This window comes from Ochotona princeps, chromosome 2, assembly GCF_030435755.1.
Source record: "Ochotona princeps isolate mOchPri1 chromosome 2, mOchPri1.hap1, whole genome shotgun sequence".
In the NCBI taxonomy this organism is placed as follows: domain Eukaryota; kingdom Metazoa; phylum Chordata; class Mammalia; order Lagomorpha; family Ochotonidae; genus Ochotona; species Ochotona princeps.
In genome coordinates, this window is record NC_080833.1 from 108,880,451 (window position 1) to 108,896,973 (window position 16,523).

General features: G+C 49.9%; 1 protein-coding gene and 1 pseudogene across 1 annotated transcript in view; both read right to left on the reverse strand.

Moving 5' to 3' along the window:
* LOC101528235 (small conductance calcium-activated potassium channel protein 3) overlaps positions 1–16,523 on the reverse strand; it is a 218,587-nt gene that overhangs the window by 173,374 nt on the left and 28,690 nt on the right. The gene's annotated exons all lie outside the window — the stretch shown is intronic.
* Positions 5,329–7,021, reverse strand: LOC101521406 (spermine synthase-like; annotated as a pseudogene).

A 16,523-nucleotide genomic window follows, 5' to 3' on the forward strand; every position in this document is an offset into this window, starting at 1 on the left:
TGTGGCCTGGGAAAGCAGTTGAGGACAGCCCAAAGCTTTGGGACCTGCACCTGTTGGGAGACCCAGAAGAAGCTCCTGGATTCAGATTGGCTCAGCTCTAGCCATTGCTGCCACTTGAGGAGTGAACCATTGGACGGAAGATCTTCCTCTCTGTCTCTCCTCCTCTCTGTATATCTGACTTTCCAATAAACTTCTTTCGGGACTCGGGAGAGGAGCTTTCTCTTGTCCTTATTTAGTTCCAACTTTGGCTCCCCAGCCTCTCTTGCAATGACCATCAGGGTTGTTCTGGAGCCAGTCCCCCCCAAAAAAAAAAAAATTAGATCAGATAAACAGAGACCAATAAGGAAAGCTTAGAACAGACAAGAAGCAGTCAGCTTGGACTCCCATATCCTTACTAGGTAGGACACCAAGATTAGTTACTCCTCACTAAGGTACTGAAGATTTCTCTGCACACCCCTCCTAAAACTGTTCTGCTCCTCAATTATTAATATTTGGCATATTTGAGTTATAAGCCTGTTTAGACTAGCCTAAAATTCGCAAAATTCAGTAGAAATCATGCTTGAATACTATAAGCTGCTAAATATAAAAATGAAAATAGACATAAGACAGCCGAATAGTACCCTATAACTATTTTAAGTTGTATAGCAGCCAGTTGTGTATAAACTAAAATTGAAATTTCAATGAAGCAGTCACAGGATGTGGTTAAGAACTTGCATTTTCTAACATATTGGTCACTCAATACCACATCAACTAACTTTATGATGTTGTAAATTGTTGTTGAAGTTGTGTAGTGGCTTTTCATTGGAGGGGATGCTATTCCGCCAGCTCTACTTTCAGACCAGGAATGGTCTCTCAATGAAACTGTTGAGTTTATCTGGACAATAGGATGCCAGACTTTCTACATGGTCCATGCCTGCAAAGAAGGAATAAGGACTGGACATGAACTATACTACTGCAACAATATGGAGGAATTCAATATGGGGGAGGGCTTTTTGGATGGGTTGGGGGAATCCCAGAGCCTATGAAATTGTGTCATAAAATGAAATTTAAAAATTAGTGAAAGTTAAATTTAAAAATAAATAAAAATAACCAAACCTTTTTTAAAAATGGAGACAGGGCACAGTGTGGTGGCCTAGCGGCTAAAGTCCTCGCCTTGAATGCACCAGGATCCCATATGGGCACCGGTTCTAATCCTGGCAGTCTGCTTCCCATCCAGCTCCCTGCTTGTGGCCTGGGAAAGCAGTCAAGGACAGCCCGAAGCCTTAGGACCTGCATCTGCATGGGAGACCTAGAAGAAGTTCCTGGCTCCTGGCTTCGGATCGGCGCAACACCCGTCAAAAAGGCCACTTGGGAGCAAATCAACAAACAGAAGATCTTCCTCTCTGTCTTTCCTCCTTTCTGTATATCTGACTTTCTGATCAAAAATAAAATAAATCTTTGGGGAAAAAAAAGAGACAAAACAGGGCCCAGCGTGATGGTTCAGTTAGCTAATCCACCTCTTGCAAACACCAGGATAGCATATGAACAGTGGTTCGTGTCCCAGCAGCCCAATTCCCATCCAGCTCCCTTCTAAGGCCTGGGACAGCAGTGGAGGATGGCTCAAAACCTTGGGACCCTGCACCCGTATGGGAGACCCAGAAGCTCTGGGCTCCTGGCTTCAGATCGACTCAGCTCTGGCCGTTGTAGCCACTTGGGGAATGAACCATCAGATGGAAAAATTTTCTCTCTTTCTGTAAATCTGCCTTTCTAATAAGAATAAATAAATATAAAATTTATAAAAATTGAGATAAAATAAAGCTTTTTCAAACATACAAGAGTTAGAATAATGCATCACCAAGAGACCTGAACTAGTCATGGTACAGAAAGTCCTTCAAGCGAGGGAAAAATAATCAGAGATTGATGTATGTATCAACACAAGGGAATGAGACGCACTGCAGTCGGGGGATAGTCAGAAAAGGGGAAGAAAATGGGATTATTACAGTGACCCAGAAGTAGGTGGAAGAAGGAATAGGATAACAAAAAGATCCATGAGGATATAGGAGCCTGCTGCTACTTGAGTGGAATTTGGTTGCTAAGTCGTGCAGATATTCAAACTCCAAAGTTATGAGCTGGGGGTGGTGCTAGGAGAGTGGATGTTTAACCAAATTCTGGTACTCAGGAGGTGGGGCCCAGTGGGAGCTGGTGAAGCGGAGAAGCCAGAGGTGTGATGTAGAGGTTGCGTCAGCAGTCCACTAGCAAGTGAGAGTGGTAACAGCAAACAGGGCTGACTCCAGCAGGTGGCTGGGGAGGCCTTCCCTGAGCCTCCACCCCCCCCCCAATCCTGGGCGACCTTGAAGGCAGCCCCATCTGGGCAGCATCCCTTCAATTTCTGGGATCCCCTGACCCAGCCCACCCTGACCCCCTTCTCAATGCAGTCGGCAGCAGCTCACTGCCAAGGAGAGGTGATATTAAAGCCGACTTCTGTCGAGGAAGCAGAATGAACCCAGGAGAATTCGCTGGTGAAAAACTACGAAGCCAGAAAGACACAACCAGCTGTCAGGTTCTCTTTGTAATTTTCAATCACACAGGTTTTGCCTTGCAGTGGCTCTGCCCGGGGGAACAAGGAGGTTTAGAGTTTTCCCTTCCCTGGGTAGCTCATTGCATCTATCTCCCAGGGTGGTCTCTCTTCTCCGCTAGCCACTGGTCTTGAATAGCAGCACCCTAGAGTCCTGGGGTTCCCAGGGAACCTTCTCTGCTTTCAGAAACCAGCCCTTTTCCCCTCAGACGAATCAGACCTAACATCATCATTGCCCTCTTAGTCTATCCTCCTGAGCACTCTTCCAGCATTCTCATCTCTCCTGGCTGCCTGAGCCCCAGGCATGGTTGACTGGGCTGGCCAAGGTCAAGGTCCCACAGCCAGCATCTCAGAAAGGGCCAGATTTGGAAACCAGACCTAGGAAACCCATTTCTGGACCCCTGCCCTGCCACTATTATTTTCCTAGGGAAAAAAAAAAAAAAAAAAAAAAAAAAAAAAAGCTCCCAGTGACCTCCTGCAACTTGCAAGGGAACAAGGCAATTCCTGCAAGTGCAACAAATACATCTGCCCTTTTGGAAGCGCGAGGGTCCCCTGAGGATCAGGCGAGAACTCAGCTGCAGGCAGGAGGTCTTGGGCAATCCCTGGCCGGTGTGTAAGCCCCACTGTATTCCCCCTGGGCTGAGAGCCTCCTCCTGGCCTGAGCCCCCCTCCCACCCATGCATGGGAGCTGAGGACCCCAGCCAACCCCACGCTCCTGGCTTGGCCTCCAGGACAATGGACAGCCCCCGGAGGCAGCCAGGGGTCAGGGGAAGGGCAGCTTCCTACCTGCTCGTGAGAAGCCGAGAGCCCGGACCTCCCCAGGGCCAGAACCCCCACAGCAAGCTCACAGTTTCCATCCCATTCTGGTCTCTGGGCAACCGGCAGGCCTTCCCACTTCCTTTCCCACACAGGGTCCTCTGCCAGCCACCCACAGCCACCACCCCCTCCTGCCCAGCCTGGTCCAAACAATAGAACCCTGGAGGCCCCTGGAAAACAGACCAGCACTGTACCCAGTCCCACCAGCCAGGTCTCCTGGGTGTCCTACCTCTGCCAAGGGCTACAGGAACTTCCTGAGCTGGGACAGGCACCTGCTGGGTCTAGCCCATCGTGTGTGTGTGTGTGTGTGTGTGTGTGTGTGTGTGTGTGTCCTCTCTTCTGACCCTCTCCTGCCTTGGTCCCTCGGGTTCTGAGCCAGCTCCTCTACCACAGGGGAAGAAACAAATGTGATCTGGGGAAAGGTGGATGGCTGTTCTCTGGGTGACCAGCTGGGGCAACTATAGGTCCATCTTGAGCCACCTCCCAGGAAAGCCATCAGGCTACCTGGAAGGCACATGGCCTGGGACCCAGAGATGGCCCATTCCTTCCCCTACCCCCCACCACCACCACACCAGAGACCTGCTTCTGCATTCCCCAGGAAGAAGCCCTTCAGCCCACACACATGGAGACCACCTGGCCTGCCCCCCTGGGAGGGGCTAGCGGCTCTGGGACCCTACCCCATACCCACTCTCCTCCACTCTGTCTCCCTTCCTGCTGAGTCCCTTCATGTATCCTCCTGTGCTAGTCCCCTGTCCTCATTGGTTTGTTTTTTCTTTTCCTCTTTTGTAATTTTAACTGAAGCATTGCTACTCATTTTTTAAAAACGTTTTTATTAATTTTTATTGGAAGGCAGACTTACAGACAGAAGGAGAGACAGAAAGATCTTCCATCCACTGGTCTACTTCCCAAGTGGCTGCAACGGCCGGAGCTGAGCCCATCCAGAGCCTGTCTTTCCCTCTGTCTCTCTTCAGAGAGGTCTTATTTGCCAAAGAGAATGTGACAAGAAGGAGGAAGGGGAGAGCACTTCCCAGGAGATGAAATGTCTCCTGAAAGGATCTCTCTGTCTCGCTCTCTCTTGGAAAGGCAGATTTACAGAGACAAAGATCTTCCGCCTACTGATTTGCTCCCCCAAGCAGCCACACAAAGCAGAGCCTATCCAGAGCCAGGACTAGGTCTCTACACAGGTGCAGGGTCACAAGGCTTTGGGCCATTCTCCACTACTCTGCCAGCCCACAAGCAAGGAGCTGGATGGGAAGTGGAGTAGCCAGGACATGAACTGGCCTCCACATAGGATTCTAGCGCATACAAAGCAAGGACCCAGCCACTAGACTATTGCACCAGGTCCCCAAAGTCTCTCCTATAAGCATCAAATTTTAACATCTAGATCAATTTGGTGGGAAATAAACACCATCAGGGGCCATTGTTGTGACATACCAGGATAACCTTCCTTCTTGTGGCACTGGTATCCCAAATGGGCACAAGTTCATATCCAAACTGCTCTATTTACAGCTCTCTGCTTGTGGCCTGGGAAAAGCAGCAGAGGACACCCCAAGTCCTTAGGCCCCTATATCCACATGGGAAACTTCTTGCAGTTGAACTTCTGACTCCTGACTTCAGATCAGCTCAACTCCACTGTTGCGGCCACTTGGGGAATCAGCGGACAAAGACCTCCCTCTGTCTCTCCTCTCTGTGAAATCTACCTTTCCAATAAAAATAAATCTCTAAATAAATTCCCTCCAAAATAAAACAATGATACTCTTTTCTCTAAGTATCACAATGGAAGATCTACCAAACCCAAATTAAAACAAAATAATAAAAGCACACACAGAAATAAAATAACAGAACTCGCCTTTTAGGAGGTCAATACATTGCACAGTCTGCAACTGTGCTACCTAATCCCGCTTCAGCCAACTTTCCCAAAAATGACACAAGCACTAGTCAAAATATGTTTTCCACTGTTTGTTTTAATTAAAAATAATTTTAAGAAAAAGAACTTGAAGGAAGTCCCATTCCAGTCAGTGGCCAAGGGCGTGTCCACTGAGTGGCAGTCAGGATGGCCAGCTGCCAACACACACAGGGAGGCGATGTTTGCTTGTCTTCAAGGTGTCACTTTCTTCCAAACAGCATGAAATGCCCACAATTCCAAGGACAAAGAGACACAGATGGTCTCCTTGAAGGACTCCACAGGCAGGACAGGTGCCCCAACTGGGCTTCGTAGAATACCAGGGCTTCCGTAAAGTTCCCCTAAGTGAAGTACTTCCCATCCCAACACGTCCATGGAGAAGTCTAGGATCAGCTTGAGAACTCTCTGGGGAGGACACGGAGATTGGGCCAGCTGTCACATCCTGAATCACGCAAACTCCCGCCCTTCTCCCATATAACTTTGGAGGACCAGGACGCGGGTCCTCTACCAGCACCCGGTAGTGGTCTCCAAGGAGGCGGTCCACATGTCTTCCTCATGTACTTGCAACACCCATCGATCACTGTCTGGTTCATCTCCATCTCGGGTTGCAGCTTGACTGGCTCACATAGCATGCCTCTACAATGCCTTCCCAGAGTCAGTGCGTTTTTGACTGTGTAGTCCTCCCTCCCGCTGCCCATAACAGCCCGGCGTGGACACCTAATCACTCTACCAAACTGATGTCCCCAAACAGTCTAGAGTGTAGAATCTCAGTGTTCTGCTAAGGCGAGCATTGGTCACACACCACTTGAGTCTATCTACACTGCACTCCTCCTCTGCCGTACTCCTGTTGGCAGAGGGCCAGTATCTGTTGATGGCCCCTCCTCAGACAAGGGGCAGTAGGTGCTTCACCTGCCCAGGGCTGTCCTGACTCAGTTCTTTTATTCTCTCTCCCACCTTGTTCAGAAACTTGTCCATCACATCTTGGTCCTGTGCATCATCCTCCTAACTCTGGAAGTCCAGCAACATCAATATGTGTGGGCAAATTCTCAGATTGGCAAAGTTGCCGTTTTGGTCAGTGTAGGTGGCCAAATAGCTGTGGCCGGGCCGGACAGTGATGCTGCCATCCCCTACTCCAGCAAGATGGACTGGAGGCCTTCCAGAATGCTCCTGCTGTTAGCTTGGGTGCCAAGCACAAAGTGTGCTGTGCCACACTGCTGCCATGGCTGAGGCAGGTGGCTGTGGGACACAGGGGTGGGGTCGGGGATGGAGAGGGCAGCATGTCAGGCTGTGGCCAGTGGAGAGGCCAGGCTAGTTGTCCCCTGCCCGCCCTCCCCATACTGCCTCCCCACCCTGTCTGTCTCACTTAGGACGCTGCTCAGCCAAAGGGTCCTCTGTCCCTCGTATCACCAAGCCTAGCGGCCCCGTCCCCTTAAAATATTCCCTGCTCGGCTGTTCCCTCCTGGGACCACACATTCTCCCCACCTGGACTTCCTTCCACCCCTGAGATGCTCCCTCTCCGCCACCTCTCCTCCATGACTTCCTCCTCTTAGGATTTTTGAACTTGGAGGGCCCCAGAGCCCAGTCCCAGGATCCCTTCTCCCCTCTGTCACTACAGTCTTACAAGGTGGTCACTTCCTGCGCCAAATGCCAACTACACACTGACAGCTCCCAAACCCCCAGTAACTCCACAGCACCTTGCGCTTCCCCGAAACCCCAGCCTTCACTACCCACCTCTGCTCCGTCTCCATGGGAACAGTTCATAAACATCCTAAACTCTACCTTGGGCAGAGCCGGATCCTGGGTTTTCCCACCTGTAAGTCTGTGCCTTCCTTTGTCTTCCCCAGCTCCTAACAACACCATTGACCTAGTTACCCCATCCCCAACCATATCTCTCTGCGTTCACCATAGCCTTTCAAACCCAGGGGCCTCTGGCCCAGGGACAATCCATGTTCCACACCCAGGGGAACAACCCTGCAAGCACAGCTCAGATCTCAGCTCACCCAGTGTTTAGAACCTCCACAGCTCCTCTTCCCACCCAGACTGCAGACTCCAGACCCCGGAAAGACCACTCCTCTCCTCGCATCCCCACTGCTGCTCAGCACCCTCCCCATGCTCGCCAGCCCAACCCCTTTCATCTCCTGGATGGGCCAGTTGCCTTGCTACTTTCTGGCCTTTGCATGAACTGTTTTCCCTGCCTTGCTTGTCCATCCCTGAACCTTTACCGCCAGCATTCAGAGCTTGGTTTGTTTTCCCCTTAGAAATTCTTTTCCTGGGGTTGGCATTGTGTCACAGTGGGTTGAACGTCCACAGCTGTGATGCTGACATCCCATATGGGCACCGGTTGGAATTCCAGTTGTTCCCCTTTCCATCCAGCTCCCTGCGAATAGGCCTGGGAAAGCAGTGGAGGCTGGCCCAAGTGTGGGAGACCCCAGTGGAGTGCTGGTTCCTACCTCCTGGCTTCAGCCTAGCCATTGAGGTCACTGGGAAAGTAAACCAGCAGATGGTTTACTGTAGCTCTCTCTCTACCTTTCAAATAAAATTAACATTTTTTTAAAAAAAGAAGAAACTGTACAAACTGCTTTTGCAGGAAAAGTATTACAGGCTCAGTATGCCTTTTCTGAAATTATTGAGACTAGTACTATTTAAAAATTTAGACATTTTATAGACTTTTTTTAAAGATTTATTTATTTTTATTACAAAATCAGATATATAGAGAGGAGGAGAGACAGAGAGGAAGATCTTCTGTCCGATGATTCACTCCCCAAATGAGCCGCAACGGCCGGTGCTGTGCCGATCCGAAGCCGGGAACCTGGAACCTCCTCCGGGTCTCCCACTCAGGTGCAGGGTCCCAATGCATTGGACCGTCCTCGACTGCTTTCCCAGGCCACAGGCAGGGAGCTGGATGGGAAGTGGAGCTGCCGGGATTAGAACCGGCGCCCATATGGGATCCAGGCACGTTAAAGGTGAGGACTTTAGCCGCTAGGCCATGCCACCGGGCCCGACATTTTAGACTTTTAAAATATAAGTATAGGAGCTGGCCCCATGGGTTTGTATCAGGATAAATCTCTGCCTGTGGCACCATTCTTCCATATATATGAGTACCAGTTCAAGTCCCAACTGCTGCACTGGCAATATAGCTCCCTGCTAATACAGCAGTGGGCCCCTGCACACACTCCACTAGGCGCCGGCATGATGGCACAGTGTGTTAAGTCACTGCCTATGATGTGGCAGATCCAGAAAAAGCTCCTGACTCCTGGCTTCAGACCAGCCCAGCTCTGGCCATTATAACCATTTGGGGAGTGAACCAGCAGATGAAAGCTCGCTCTCTCTCTCTCTCTCTCTCTCTCTCTCTCTTTCTCCCTCTTTCACTCTCCCTCCCTCTCTCTCCTTCTCTTTCTTTCCCTCTCTCTCTTTCCCTCTCTCTCTCTGTGTGTCTCTGTCTCTCTGTGTCTCCTCCTCTCTCCATAATTCTGCACTTCAAATAAAAAACATATATGGGACTGTTACTTCTGGGGGAATTGGGCTGGGGCTTCTACCTGCTACATTGTATGTTCCAGTGATCTTTGGAACACACTGTGTGTGACTGTCTGTGACTCATGGTTGGGTCAGCACCAGCAGCACCCAAAGGCAATGAATCACCAGAGGCCAAACCAAAGCAATGGCAGAGGGAAAGCGGTGGAGGGGAGAGCGAACCGACACGGGCCATGGCCTGCAGCTTCAGTTTGCACGATCTGGAGACTGCCCTTGTCTGCCCTTGTCTGGCTCAGTCCCAGTGTGACAAAAGCCCTTCCCCTTCACCCCTCAGTGCGTGGCTGAGCCCAGGGAGCACAAGGTCCCTGCTCTGAGACCTTCACACACACACACATACAACTTGGATAAAGAACTTGGTGGCCCAGCAATTTCACAGCAGTCAGATGCCCCCAAAGAACTGAACACATGTCCACCAAACACACGGACATGAATATTCATAGCAGCATTACTCAAAAGTGCCAGAAAGTGAGAACACCCCTGCTGTCCACCAGCTGACCAATGAATGTGTAAATGTGGTCTTTCCATACACTGGAATCTGATGCATTCATGAAAACAAAAGTGCTGGAATCTGCTACGATACATATAAACCCTACAAACACTCCACTAGGCGCCGGCATGGTGGCACAGTGTGTTAAGTCACTGCCTGTGATGCCGGCACTACATATCACAGCATGGAATCTAGTCCTGGCAGCTCCACTTTCAACCCAGCTCCCTGGTAACACATCTGGGAAAGGGTAGAGGATGGACTGAGTAGGTGCGTCCCTGGCCCCCATGTGGGAGACCCCGATGGAATTCCAGGCTCCTGGAATTCAGCTTGGCCCAGCCTCAGCTGTTGAGACCATTTGAAGAATGAACCAGCAACTGAAATATTCTTTCTCTACCTCTCTCTGTCATTCTGGCTTTTAAATAAATTCATCTCTAAAAGAAATAACATTATGCTAAATGGAAGAAATAAGTCACAAAGCCACCGATTACAATTTCATTAATGTTAAGTGCCCAAGAGGGCCAAATCCTTAGACAGAGAAAGTGGGTTAATGGCTCTGAGGGGCTTAGGGGAGGGAGGAAACAGAGGTGACCATGAGTGGGAACAGGATTGCTCCTGGGGGGACAACAATGTCCACAGGCAGAGGGGAGGGTTGCCCAAATCTGCAGGTACACTAAAAACCACTGAGTGGCTCACTTTAAATGTTCGGATTGTATGATCTGTGAACACTAACAAAACTCTTACAACAAAACACACACGTGGACACAGAGGAGCTCCGCTCTCCGAGACCCTGGTTCAGGGCCAGCAGAGGATGCCACGTGACCCCAGGATCCTCTTTTGCGATTTGAGTCTCTCCATCCCTCTTGGCTCTACATCTTCCAAAGACAACGAAATCTGTGCCAACCGGTATGCAGGTGGTGGCTCGGGCAACACTGGAGCTAAGGCTGCTTTAGGGCGCAAGGCAGATTTCAATGGAGAAGGGCTTAGGTCAGAGACAAACGCATCCTCTCATCCGTCAAATCCTTTTGCGCAGTGCAAGAACACGACCCTGCCAGCAGGCCTTGGTGTTCACTTTCATGCTCGTCTCACACTGTCAGATAGTTTGCTGTTGTTGTTTGTTGTTTTGGAGGAGGTTGTTGTTTTGTTTTGTTTATTTTTTACTTATTTGTATTGGAAGGTAGATGTACAGAGAGAAGGAGAGACAGCTCTTCCATTCACTAGATCACTCCCCAAATGGCTTTAAAGCCTGGAGCTGAGCTTATCTAAAGCTAGGAGCCAGAAGTTTCTTCTAGGTCTCCCATCGATGTGGGTGCATGGTCCCAAGGCTTTGGACCATCCTCGACTGCTTTCCCAGGCCACAAGCAGGGAGCTGGATGGGAAGTGGAGCAGTCAGGACATGAATCAGCATCCATATGGGATGAAAGCACTTGCAAGGAAGGATCAGCCAATTGAGCCATCACACTGGGCTCATCATGAATCTTTTTTTTTTTAAGGTTTATTTATGTTTACTGGAAAGGCAGATTTACAGAGAGAAGCAGAAACAAAGATTTTCTATCCACTGGTCCACCCAAGTGATTGCAATGGCTGGAGCTGAGCCATCTAAAGCCAGGAGCTTCCTCAAGGTCTCTCATGTGGGTGCAGGGCCCCAAGGCTTTGGGCCATCCTTTACTGCTTTCCCACAAGCAGGGAAATGGATGGGAAGTATAGCAGTCAGGACAGGAACTGGCACCCATATAGGATCTCGGCATGTGCAAGGTGAGGATTTAGCCACTAGGCTATTGTGCCAGGCCCATTCATAGTTTTTTTTTTATTCATTTTTTTAAATTATATTTTTGACAATCTTTACATAGTTCATTAGGGTAAAAAGGTTGAAGGGCTATAGGAAAGTGGGTTAGACTATTATTTCCATATTGTTTCCTTAATGTATCTGAGGTAAAGAGAGATATTGAGGGAGAAGCCCCACCCAGTCTCCCACCCACCCCAGGTCCCAGATGTGGGACATGCTCTGAGATACTTGGTCAAGTGGATTTAATAGTTCACCAGTTATGAATCACTGCCACTCTCGCCACTCCAAGCACGATGAGGTCGTTGAAGAATCCACTGATTGACATGGTCCATCATAGAGTCTCCGTCTGTCCAGTATTTCGCTGCCAACATTTAGCTGAGGTGGTTGATTGACTTGTTCTGTCTTTTGTCTTTTCTTGGTTAGGGTTCTGAATCCGGAAACTCGATTGGGGGGATCCCCAAAGAAACTTTGTCTGAGGTGTTCCCAGACCAGATTCTTGTATGTTCTAGCAAGCACAGGGTCCGGCACAGTCCATTGCCCTATCAGCTGGTGGTTGTAATTGCTGGGTTGGTTCTGTTTCCATCCCTGTCTTCCACTGGAACCAATGGGTGTTGCAGCCTGGTTCTGCCCAGCACATACTTGACATCACATAAACCAGGGGGAGCTGCAGCCTAGTCAGAGCGACCCACAATAACCCCCACCAGGCCCTCTCCCTACCCTGGTTTGCCAGTATGTGTAGCAGTCTAGTCCAGTCTGTCCCACATCCCCTTCTGCTCTTGTACATGTCAATGGGTATTAAAACCTTGTTCCATCTAACCAGCTCAACTAACCAGCCCTCATGAATGTTGTTGAGTGCCTCTCTGTCTAGCCACCCCAGCCCCTGTCCTAGTTTTTGTGCCCTCCCGCAGCAGTGGTAACTCAAGAAGGAGGAGTCCGCTATTTCCCTCCCAGGCTTCTCCCACTCCCGGATTATGAACTCTTCGGGTGGTTCTGTGGTTTAACCTAACAGAACTAGCCCCCCAATGCCAGCTTCTGCCAGCTGATGCTGCGGCCAAGCCCAAACAACCCTCACCCACTCTAATTTATGCTTGCACCAGTAGAAATAATCCGCCTGAGCACCAGATCCACTCATGCACACACCCTGGGAGGCAACAGGCAATGGCCCAGCTCCCTGGACCCGTGCCACACACACAAGAGACCTAGATTGAGTTCTTGCTCTAAGCTTTGGTCCCCTCACTGCGGGCAGGAACTGGCAGATAGGTTCTCTACCTCTCAAATAATAATTAATAATAATAATAAAAGGCAACAAGATAAAAGCCAGGAACAGGCATTTGGCACAACAGTTCAGATGCCTCTAGGGACCTCCACAATCCATCTCAGGCTGTGTGATTTGAGTATTGGCTGGTGCTTCCATTCAGCTTCCTGCCCTGGGGCACAACAGGTGATGGTTAGACCCAGATTGAGTTTCCTGCCTCCTGAGAGAACTGGATAGAGCTCCCAGCTCCCGGCTCCTGGCTCCTGGCTCCTGGCTCCTGGCTCCTGGCTCCTGGCTCCTGGCTCCCTGCTCCTGGCTCCCTGCTCCTGGCTCCCTGCTCCCTGCTCCTGGCTCCTGGCTCCTGGCTCCCGGCTCCTGGCTCCCGGCTCCTGGCTCCTGGCTCCTGGCTCCCGGCTCCTGGCTCCTGGCTCCTGGCTCTAGTTCTCCCAGTCCTGGCTGCTGTCGGCATTTGGAGAGTGAACCAGTGGGTGGACAATCTTTCTCTCTGTGTCTCTACCTTTCAAACAAAATAAGTAAGAAATAGTTGTTTTAAAAAGAAAATGGACAACAAGAGTCAGAATGGGGTGAAAGCCAGCCAGGAAAAGCCACTGTTCCTGCTAGGACAGGAGGTGAACTGAGTAGGGTTGGCTCAAGAACCCCCTGGCAAGCGCAAAATCTGGCATTGGGAGGGGTTCTGATGGAGGAGCCTGGGCAACTCCTCTGGCAGGACACAGTCCCTGCGGGTAAGCGCGAGAAGCATGATTGGAAACAGCCCAGAATAGGCCATGGAAAGTTTCCCACTGGTATGCATTCGGCATGGGTCAGGAGCAGACCAGGCTGAATCAGTTCATGTCATCCTCTGGCAAATCCGATCACCAGAACAGAGTGTGGAATGGGCCGGGTTTGGTTGCGACAAAACCAGTACACATTATGGAACGCCAGGGCGTGGTTGCCTGTACTGGATATGAATGCAGCACCCATCCAGCACACGTGAGATCCAGGAAGGGAGGGGCAGAGCTGGCGGGGGGGTTAAGGGGCTGGTCCCCTCGCTGGACAACCACTCCCACTGGAGAGTGTTGGCTGGGATAGAGACAGACACGACTAAGCAAGGCTACAACACCTGTGCGCTGCATGTGGACAAGATCAGGGCCACAGCATCAGCTGGCAGAAGCTGGCACTGGGGACTAATTCTGTCGAGTCAAATCACAGGACCACCTAAAGAGTGCATAAACCGGGACAGAGAGACCTGGGAGGGAAAAAGTGGGTTCCCCCTTCTTGGGTCACTATTCCCGTGGGAGGGCATGAAAACTAGGACGGGGGCTGGGATGGCTAGATAGAGAGGTACTCAACAATATCTGTGAGGGCTGGATGGTTGAGTTGGTTAGATAAAACCAAGCTTTAATACCCATTGACAAGTACCAGAGCCAAATGGGATGGGGGACAGATTGGTCTTCTGCTACGCATACTGGCAAACCAGGGTAGGGGGCGGGCCTGGTGGGGGTTATTGTGGGTCGCCCCAACTAGGCTACAGCTCCCACTGGTTGATGTAAGGGCCGAACCAGACTGGACTGCAACACCCATTGGTTCCAGTGCAACTCGGGACTGAAAACAGAACCAACACAGCAATTGCAACCACCAGCTGATCAGGGTGATGGACTGTGCCGGGCCCTGTGCTTGCTAGAACATACAAGAATCTGGTCTGGGAATACCTCAAAGTATCTTTGGAGATCTCCCCACTTGAACTGCTGGACTCAGAATTCTAACCAAGAAAAGACAGAAGACAGAATAGGACAATCATTCATCTCAGCTACATGTTGGCAGCGAAATATGGGACAAATGGAGACTTCATGATGGACCATATCAATCAGTGGACCACCTCATCGAGCGAAACTGGCAGTGACTCATAACTGGAGAACTATTAACTCCACTTGAGCACATATCTCAGAGCATGCCCCACATCCGGGACTTGGGGTGGGCGGGAAACCGGGTGGGGCTTCTCCCTCAATATCCCCTTTTACCTCAGATACATGATGGAAACAATATGGACATAATAGCATTGCCCACCTCCCTATCCCCCTGAACCTTTTTTTTTTTTTCTTCTCTTTCTTGATTTTCCTTCAACTATAGTTAACTATGTAAAGATTGTCAACAACAATACAATAAAAAAAAAAAAAAAAAAAATGGGACCTGGCATGGTAGCCTAGTGGCTAAAGTCCTCACCTTGCACACCCAGGATCCCATATGGGTGCCAGTTCTAATCCCAGCGGCCCTGTTTTCCATCCAGCTCCCTGCTTGTGGCCTGGGAAAACAGTTGAGGATGCCCGGGCCTTGGAATCCTACACTCATGTGAGAGACACAGAAGAAGCTCCTGGCTTCGGATCAGCTCAGCTCCGGCCATCCCAGCTGCTTGGGGAGCAAAGCAGCAGACAGAAGATCTTCCTTTCTGTCTCTCCTCCTCTCTGTATATCTGACTTTCCAATGAAAATAAATGAATCTTTTAGAAACAATGAGTAAACAAAAGAAAGAAGAGAAGAGAAGAGAAGAGAAGAGAAGAGAAGAGAAGAGAAGAGAAGAGAAGAGAAGAGAAGAGAAAAGGACCAGTTTGGTGGCTTACAGGCTAATCCTCCACCTGCAACACTGGCATTCCACATTTGCGCCTGTTCTAGTCCTGGCTACTCCACTTCCAATCCAGCAATCTGACTATGTTATAGAAATAAGACCATTTAGGAGCTAATAGTCACTTGTGAGAGAGGAAATAACCTTTATTTGAGCCAGAGAGGGTCAGCTGGGGTCACCCCTAAGAGGCTCAGCCCCAAATGTTCCTTGTCACACGCTTTCATGGAGTGCAGAGCAAGCAGGCAGGGAGACATAGAAGCAAAGACAGCTGTGAGCCTTGGGCTGTCAAAATACAACACAGTTCCCAGCACTTTGTGTCGGTTTGTCAGTATTTTATCTTAGTGTCCTGCCGTACCAGCCTTGTCCCTCTTGACACAGAGCAAGCGCATCTCCCATGTCCACCATGCAAGCTGTTCTCTACATGACCTACATGCAAGCCTGCTTCTCTCCTTCACCTAAGGCCTGGGAAAGCAGCAGAAGATGCTTTAAGTCCCTGGGACCCTGCACACACAGGGGAGACACAGAAAAAGCTCCTGGCTCCTGGCTATGAATCGGCTCAGCTCCAGCTGTCACAAGTCCTTTAGGTTGTGAAGCAGTGGGTAGAAGATCTTGCTTGCTGTCTCTCCTTCTCTGCAAATCTGCTTCTCAAACAAAAATGAAGACATCTTCAAAAATAATAAAACAAAAATGGATCAACCAATTCCTTTTAAAAATAAATTTAAGTAATTGAACAGATATTTTTAAGTCAGAGTGCTTTATAAAACATTGTAATTTTGCTAAAAGAAAAGCAATAAAATGGATTTTACGGAAAACTACATAATAATGATGAATGATATCTGTCTTTATTACTCATCTATCTGTGGTCTAGTAGCAGAACAGATAGACCCACTAATAATTCAACACATTTAATATTGATATGTCAGCAACTTCGAGTTATATCTTTTCCAATGTTGTCAATTAGGTATACAAGGGTACTTCAAACAGTTCACAAAAAAGACGAAGGGCATATTTCATTCTGCAGTTCGGTAGTATCATTTCTAATGTGTAAATGTTAGACATTTACTATGTAGGCCCGCAGGTGCCCGGGGCAGGTCCCCAGGCTATGCCTGCAGACTCTGACTGAAGGTCGCAGAAGGACAATGCAGCACAGGGGAGAGACCCCCAGGCTGCTGGAGGGGCTGCACCCCAGCACTCCCAACTAATTCCCGGGGAGGTAGAGACTCCCACCAGAGAGAACCTGCCTCCCCACCTACAACACCCTCTACCCAGGATGGCGGTCTGTGGAGGGGAAACCCCAACCCTACCAAAAGAGGGCGCTCCTATTCCGGGCTTCCTGCAGTGGGGGGCCACCCACCCCTGGAGCGCAGAAAGACCACCACCACCAGCTGTCCACATGGGGCTGTGCTGGGTGCCCAAGGCCCTGGCTTCAGTTTCTCCTCCAAGGTGCACTGCAGCACACCTGTGGGGTCTTGCAAGCAGCCCCCTCCACCTCGGTCCTGTACACCCCACCAGTTGGCAGCAGCCTAACAAGAACAAGTAACAGCCTGCACCTCAATGATTCTGGGTTCCCACAGACTC